This window comes from Macaca nemestrina, chromosome 3 (assembly GCF_043159975.1).
Source record: "Macaca nemestrina isolate mMacNem1 chromosome 3, mMacNem.hap1, whole genome shotgun sequence".
NCBI classification, from domain to species: Eukaryota; Metazoa; Chordata; class Mammalia; order Primates; family Cercopithecidae; genus Macaca; species Macaca nemestrina.
Window position 1 is genome coordinate 44,366,826 of NC_092127.1, and position 8,019 is coordinate 44,374,844.

An 8,019-nucleotide genomic window follows, 5' to 3' on the forward strand; every position below is an offset into this window, starting at 1 on the left:
GACATTGGTTAAATAGACTTTAAGATATTAAATTGTAAATTATAATTTTTTAAAATGTAATTTTGTCATACCTGACTTGGATGTCTCTAATATTTTCAGAAGATAGGTCAAATTGTGATATTATAAAGCCTGAATAAACACAGTAAAATGCTATAGCAAATATGGTATTCAAAATTAATCTGACATATACACATGTAGGTATGATTGGATGTAAGTAACTGACATAAATGTATAATATTAAAATTGGTTTATATGTTTATATCTACAGTGTGTTTTGAAAATTAAATTTGTATGCACTGGGTCCCCCATCAAATAAGTTAGACATAATGGTAATTAAAGTAGATAACAATAACTTCCAAAGTTAATTAATTTACTTCTAGTAGGTAGCCTGTACGTTGGGGAAATCTGGTTATGTGTTTTAGATTAGAAGCCTCCTTTGAGACACAGTCATCTGTGTGGGGTCAATGTTCTTTCTCATCCCTCTTTGTGCTTGGCTCCAACTGACAAGCATGTGTGAGAATCTGGTTCTGTCACTCAAAATGCCATTCCCTCACTTGGTATTTGGTATGCTCTAGTGTATTCTCCTTCCTCTTTTTTTTTTTTTTCTTTTTCTTTTTGCTTTGGTAGGAGGTGCTTCATCCCATGCACAGATCTTCTCCTCATTCCAGTCTTATCACGCATATTTCAATGCCTTGCTGAAATCTACCCTCTATTTTCCAGAACCTTCCTTGCTTACCATGTCCCTTCCTTCTCTTTACTCCCAGAATACTCATTGTCTGTAGCACTGACTTTGAAACTTATTCAAAAACTACCAGAATTATTATTAAATAATTCAGTTGTTGTGTACATGTATATAAGAAACAAATCTTACATTTAGGAATAGTTTTGAGCATGTATATAGAAAATTATTCAGTAAATACTTATGAATTAGAAATGTTTTGAAAGTAATCTTTCATGTTTACTTCACCTATTGGACTAAAGTTATAATGAATTTTATTCTAAATTAGTTTGTGTTCTATAGATCTTCTATTCGTTTTTGGCAAATGAGAGGTTCTCGAGGCCAAGGAATGAGAGCTTCTTGTGACTCTTTCCTAGGGGCAGATTTTAGATTTCTCCCAAAATACATATTCTTTATAAGTGGTCACTCTTTAGAGTTGGGGGTGTCAAGTCTATGTAGCATATCTGTCAGAAGAAATAATGCAAAATTTCCTCATATGAGAAGGAAAACGGATTTATCTTTGCAAGCCTCTAAGGAGCTAATTAATTCTTATAAATAGTATTTTTGTTGCCATATCATGATCATTATCATTAGCCATCCTTATCCCTATTTAACATTTACTGACCACTTGTTATGTTCCAGACACTTAAGTAAAAGAAGTGTTGTAGAAAGAAGTAAAAACCAGGTTCTTGTCACATGACCAGGAAGAGTTAGGCGTGCAGACACTTTGAAGGGTGAGGAAAAATGGAATTTAGTGGGCAAAAAGTAAAAGGAAAAATAATTCTTCACAAAGCAAGAGAGAGTCCTGCTAGCAGGTTTCCTGCCTCACAGATTGAACCCCAGGTTCCCACCTAGGAACAGGAGAGCCCAGGTTCTTCCCCGCTGCCATGGGCTAGAACTTCCTGTGGCTCCACCCCATCCTCCCAGTGCGCATGCTGGTCGGAGATTCTCCCGCGACCTTCCCCCTTATCTTCCTCCTGCATTTATCAGAAGTGCTGAACGCTTGACTTGCCTTATCTTATTTGATCCTCACAACAAACTTTATGAGGTAGGCATTATTATCCCCATTTTCAAATGTGGAAACAGGCTCAGAAGGTTTGAGTAATTTGCTCAATGTCGCACAACTAGTAATTCGCAGTGTCGGGTCTGCCTGGCTCTAGAGCCTGAGCTCTTAAATGTTAGATCATCAGTTTAAAAGAAACTAGTGGATTATTTGAGGTTTTTTGATGGGAGAAATGCTGTATTACTAATCCCAGTGTTTTCAGTACAGTGTGCAAACCTGGCACATAATTTGTTGGATGAATGAAATCTTCCAGTAAAATAAACTATTATTAAAATAAGCATTTTTTCCCCTATCAATCACTAGAACCAGAAAAATACACTTTCTAAGATAATGTTTCCAGACTAGTCTGTTAGATTCCCTTCATCATGAGTACCTAGGGCTGCTTATTGAAAATACAGATTCCTGGGAATCATTTTCCCATACAATCTGTTTCAGTTATCTGAGGTAAGGAACAGGGAGTTTGCATTCTGAAACACGCTAAGATTTAAGAATTACTGCTGAATTAAGAAGCAGCCACTGTCATTTTGAAAATGATAGTTGTTTGTGAATTCAGATTCAGAGTCTAGTTATATATGGGATTACATTCATATCACTCAAAACAAAGGCTGAGGGGCAGTCAGGATCATGATCAGGCACCAGTTGACATTAGTAGTGATGAGAAACCCATTCCTCTGGGGGTCAGAGACATGGACACAGGGAAAGACTCATGCAGCAGCTGGGCCGTTTGCTCTGTTGTTTGTTTGTAAATTAATTAGACCAGTAGTGGGGTAAACGGCCCCTCTTGTTCTCAACTGTGAGCTAAAGGGCATCCTCTAGCCAGAAATACTGTTAGGCTCAAAGGTTGGGTGGGGGCAACAGTGAGGCCCAAAGACTCTTTCACCACAGAAGCCATTTGGTAGAAATTGAGAGTTTATGAAGACAGCAAATGAAAACAGCGTCCTGATAAAATATTCTGAAGAAATATCAGAAAATGTGTATGCTCTGACCACCACGGTTCTAAAGGGAAATAAAGAGCCAGAGTGAAGTATAAAAGCTGAAACAACAGGCATGTCCCTTGTTCAAACATTTGTGTATTGTTGAGGTCATCAGTCAGGAGTAATACTGCTGATAATTCTACGAACAAGACAAGGGGACAGAGAAAGTCCTCCTTTAGGAGATGGAAAAAAATACAAATGTGAAAAAACAAAAGAGGAAAATTTGAGAGAGACAACAAAGAAGAAAATCTGGTTGCTGTGAGATTTCTTTTTCTTCTTTTTTTAAAAGATGCATCACTACCAGAAGTTGTCCAGAAGAACTGTGACCTTATGTTTTAATTAAATAATTTTTCATCCAGTTTTTTTCTTTGCATATAAGGAAACAGAATCCTGACATTTGATTGAATTGTAAGCATCTTCCTGCATCCTGTATATCTGAGATTAAACTTCAAAGAATCAACTTAGATCAACTTAAGGTCACAAAGGATTACAAACAAAAAATTTTAGAAAGGGGTCCCTAGACGCACTGAACATATTTCTGTTGAGACATTCCCCTTTCTAGGGGACTAAAAACATGCAGTTTACAGCTCTGGCTACAACCCTGAAGGTAAATATATGTTACATATATGTAAATATATGTTACATATATAACATATATGTAAATATATGTTCCATATATGTAAATATATGTTCCATATATAACATATATGTAAATATATGTTCCATATATGTAAATATATGTTCCATATATAACATATATGTAAATATATGTTACATATGTAACATATATGTAAATATATGTTACATATGTAACATATATGTAAATATACGTTACTCTAGGGAGCAGTGAAGCATTTGGCAGAAGCCTGTCGGGTAAATGGCCTTTCTTTAGGCCTGGAAGAGGTGCCAGCAGAGGCTACTGTCCCTGGAAATTTCCTTGTCCAGTACTCTAATATATGAGCATTCATCAGGTCCATTTGGAACTTGCTTAAAAATTTCTTGGCAAAAATTATGGTCAGTGGTGTCAACTGCTTTTGCTTGTTATTTTATACCCTGAGGAGCAGTAGTTAGAACCACTGCTTAGAGGGACCAGGCTGAAAACACATTTAAGTGAAACAAGCCATGACCAAGAGTGTTAGCAAATACTCCTAGGAAATTCTGTGGAAAAATGGAGAACAGGGGCTAGCTCTGAAATCCCAGCAAATCTATATTCATGACTCAGTTCAGCTTCCCCTATCTTCCTTTTCTGATATCTAGGTGCAGCTATGACTGAAAAACAACATGATTGTGTTAAGAATCCTAAGGCATCTGCATCACGCTGCAACCAGACCCAGACATTGTAAATTCCAAGATAGGCCAGATCAAGATTACACGCATTCCTAGGTTTTCCTCTTCTTGTCTTCTTTCTGTCCCCACATTTTCACTTATCCTTTAAATCAGTGTATCAAGACCTAGTTATAAACATCCACCATATGCAGGTAGGCACCATATGGAGTCTCTGACCTCAGGGAAATTTAGAATGTACGAGGGAGTGCAAGAAATAACCAAGAGAAAAGCAACGTGGAATATATAGCCTGAGAGATGGCTCCAGGTGGTTAGCAAATGTGTTACTATGACTCCAGAGGAATTACAGATCAATGTGAAAGGAACTGTGCTGCTCTCCAGTTTGTGGAACAAGAAGTGACTTGAAAAACCATGAAGAGGAGGTTAGACTTAGCTAGTCAGAAGGGACAAGAGAGAAGACAGTTTAGGTGATAGGTACAGAGTGAGCAGAGGAATGCCAGTAGGTCAAGCCTTTATCTTCCCTTCCCTTACTTCTCTTTACCCCAAACTTAGTTTCCAAAGATGACTGGAAAATAATTGGAAACTGTTGCGGGGGGCGGGGTGGGGATGTAATGGCTGAATGGGGAAAACCAATTTTTTGTCCTTGTATTCTGGAAAGCCCTTTTGAGTCTGTGTTATTCACTCTGGATTCTGAACTATTAAGTTTTATACAGCTCTGCCCTGGGACTAGGGCAAGAAAAGCACCAACTCTACATTTTGGAGCAGGAATTAAATCTTACATAGGATATTAGATGGCTTTCAACTGAAAGCAACAGAAAACGTAACTTAAAATGTCCTGAACAATAAAGGACATGTATTATCTCATGTAATAAAGAGGGCAGAGGTTGGGAATATTCTCCAAGGTTGGTTAAGACAGTGACTTGACACCACCATCAAGACCTAGGTTCTCTTCAGGTCTTCTCTCTGCCATCCCCTGAACACATTGCCTCTGTCCTCAGATCGGCTCTCCTGATGGTTGCGCGATGACTGCAGCAGTTTCAGATGTCCCATCAAGGCATGAAAAGATCCCAGATGGAAGATGCCATCTCCTCCTATGTGCCTCTTTGTCAGAGTGAAAAAGAGCCAAACTCTGTAAAATATTTGAAGAGATTTATTCTGAGTCAAATGTGAGGACCATGACCTATGACACAGGCCCAGGAGGTTCTGAGAATAGGTGCCCAAGGTGATTGGGCTTAAGCTTGGTTTTATATGTTTTAGGGAGACATAAGATATTAATCAGCACAAGTAAAATGTACATTGACTGGGTCCAGAACGGTGGGACAACTTGAAGCGGGTGTGCTTACAGGTCATAGGTGGATTCAAAGATTTTCTGATTGGCAATTGGTTGAAAAAGTTAAGTTATTATCTGAAGACTTGGAATCAATAGAAAGGAGTGCCTGGGTTAGGATAAGGGGTTTGAGGGCCAAGACTTTTGTCATGCAGATGAAGACTACAGGTAGCAGGCTTCAGAGAGAATAGATTATAACTGTTTCTTATGAGACTTAAAAACATGCCAGACTCTTAGTAAAATCTCTCCTGGATCAGGGAAAAGACCTGGAAAGGGAAAGGGATATTCTACAGAATGCAGATTTTCCTCATAAGAGACAGCTTTGCAGGGCCATTTCAAAATATGTCACAGAAATGTATTTTGGGGTAATACGCTTCAGTTTATCTCAGGGCCTGCTATCTATTATGTTGGTATCTTTTGCTACAAAGAGTCTGTTTTGTCAGACTTAAGGCCTCTGTTTTAATGCTAATGCTGGTCCACACAGTGGTGTGCCTGAATTCCACAGGGAGGAGGGTATAATGAGGTATGTCCAACCCCCCTTCCCACCATGAGTTGAATTAGTTTTTCAGGTTTCTCTGGAATGCCCCTGGCTGAGAAGGGGGTCCATCAGTTGGTTGGGAGGCTTAGGATTTTACTTTTGGTGTACAAAAACCATTCTCATAAAGCCTCCAGCAGACCTCTCTTGATATATTCTTGCTGAGACCGAATCCTGTGTCCCCAAGGCAAACAATCAAGGTTTGCCTTGATTGTTTCAGCCTAATTAAAATTTACTTTCAGTTACGTAGGAGTGAGGAGGACCACCAAACCAAACTAAGACTCGGAGAAAAAATAAAAAAGGAAGAAGAAGAAAATGTCTGCTAGGTAGATGTGGTTTTAAAGTCTGCCCACAAATTCTCTGATACTCCTCCCACTTCAAAAAGTTGAACAATGTCCCCTCTGCCCCAAGGTGCCATGCCACTCAAACAGCCAATGGAAAGGCCCACGTGGCAAGAACTAAGGCTTCCTGCCAACAGGCAAGTGAGGAAGCCCAGTCAGCTGCCTGCAGTCCCGGCCCATGGAGAGCCTGACTGAAAGTGAGTGAGCAACCCTGAACTAGGACAACCCAGCAAGGCCCATCCTGAATTCCTGCCCACAAAAACTCTGAGCCAGTAAATGTTTGTTGTTTTAAAACACTAAGTTTTGAAGTAATAGATTAATTAGGTAACCAATTGAGACTACAGTATTCCTTCAGGGAACTTGAATAGTCATTCTGCATATGGGGAAATTGTACACATCTTAAAATTGCTGGACTAAAGTGAGAAGAGACTGTCTTGAGTCAGCTGGATAAAGTGGAAAAAAATGAATTTAGAAATCAATAGAATTCTGGCCTTGGCTTTGTCACTAAGAAACACTTATAAGTAATTTCACTTCTCTTGAAATTATCATCATTATCTATAACATAAAGGAACTGAGCTAAATGTTATCTGATGCCTCTTTAAGCTCTCAAACTCCACAGAATTATGAAATGCTTAAAATTCACTTTGTTTCACCTTAATTCAGAGCTTTGTTTCACTAGCTCTAGAATTAGATGCCTTGGGTTTAAATTGCATTTCAGTCACTTATTAAATAATTGTACTTGGCTGAGTGATGTTGCCATTTTAAAGCTCAGTTTCCCCGTAGATTCATTGAGAAGATCAAATAAGATGATGCAGATAAAGCTCTTAGTTTGTGGGGAAACTTAGTAAGTGCTTAATAAATACAGACACTTGTGTTTTCTATACTGTAGCAGCACATTTTGTAAAATAAAACAAAGTTGAAATGACAGAGCTAATTTTTATGTACTCTGTTGACAGTGTAGAGCTTAGTTGGCTGTTAACATTTTTATTATTATTTTATTTATTTATTATTATTATTTTTTTGAGACAGAGTCTTGCTCTGTTGCCTAGGCTGGAGTGCAGTGGCATGGTCTCGGCTCACTGCAACCCCCACCTTCCGAGTTCAAGCGATTCTCCTGCTTCCGCCTCCCCAGTAGCTGGGATTACAGGCACAAGCCACCAGGCCTGGCTAATTTTTGTATTTTTAGTAGAGACAGGGTTTCACTATGTTGGCCAGGCTGGTCTCAAACTCCTGACCTCGTGATCTGCCTGCCTCGGCCTCCCAAAGTGCTGGGATTATGAGCATGAGTCACTGCACCTGGCCTATTATTACCATTTTTTGAGATCTGGGTCTCTCTCTGTTGCCCAGGCTGAAGGGCAGTAGCATGATCATTGTTCATTGTAACCTTGAACTCATGGGCTCAAATAGTCCTCCCATCTTAGCCTCTTGAGTAGCTGGGACTACAGGTGCACACCACCATACCTAGCTTAACCTTTTATATTTTTTGTAGAGATGGGGGTCTTACAATGTTGCTCAGGTCTTAAACTCCTGGCCTCAAGTGATTCTTTCACCTCAGCCTCCCAAAGTACTGGGATTATAGGCATGAGCCACCATGCCCAGTTTATTTGCTTTTATACAATCACTATGTAAAGTGCATTTTATAGGGATTTGAAGCACACTTTTATAATTCTAAAAGTTGTAGACATTTATATATGAAGTTTTGCCTTATGATTTATTGTTGGTGATATGCTGGATCAGGAAGCCAACCCCAAATTACAATCTCCTTCCTACAGGAAGG

At 39.0% G+C, this 8,019-nt stretch overlaps 1 long non-coding RNA gene across 1 annotated transcript; it reads left to right on the forward strand.

The window, feature by feature from the left end:
• Window positions 1-1,707: 1,707 nt before the first annotated feature.
• On the forward strand, window positions 1,708-7,194 carry LOC112423437 (uncharacterized). The gene is made up of 4 exons (XR_003013921.1): window positions 1,708-1,766; window positions 3,045-3,163; window positions 5,038-5,150; window positions 6,313-7,194. It is a non-coding gene; the product is annotated as an uncharacterized lncRNA (long non-coding RNA).
• Window positions 7,195-8,019: the final 825 nt, after the last annotated feature.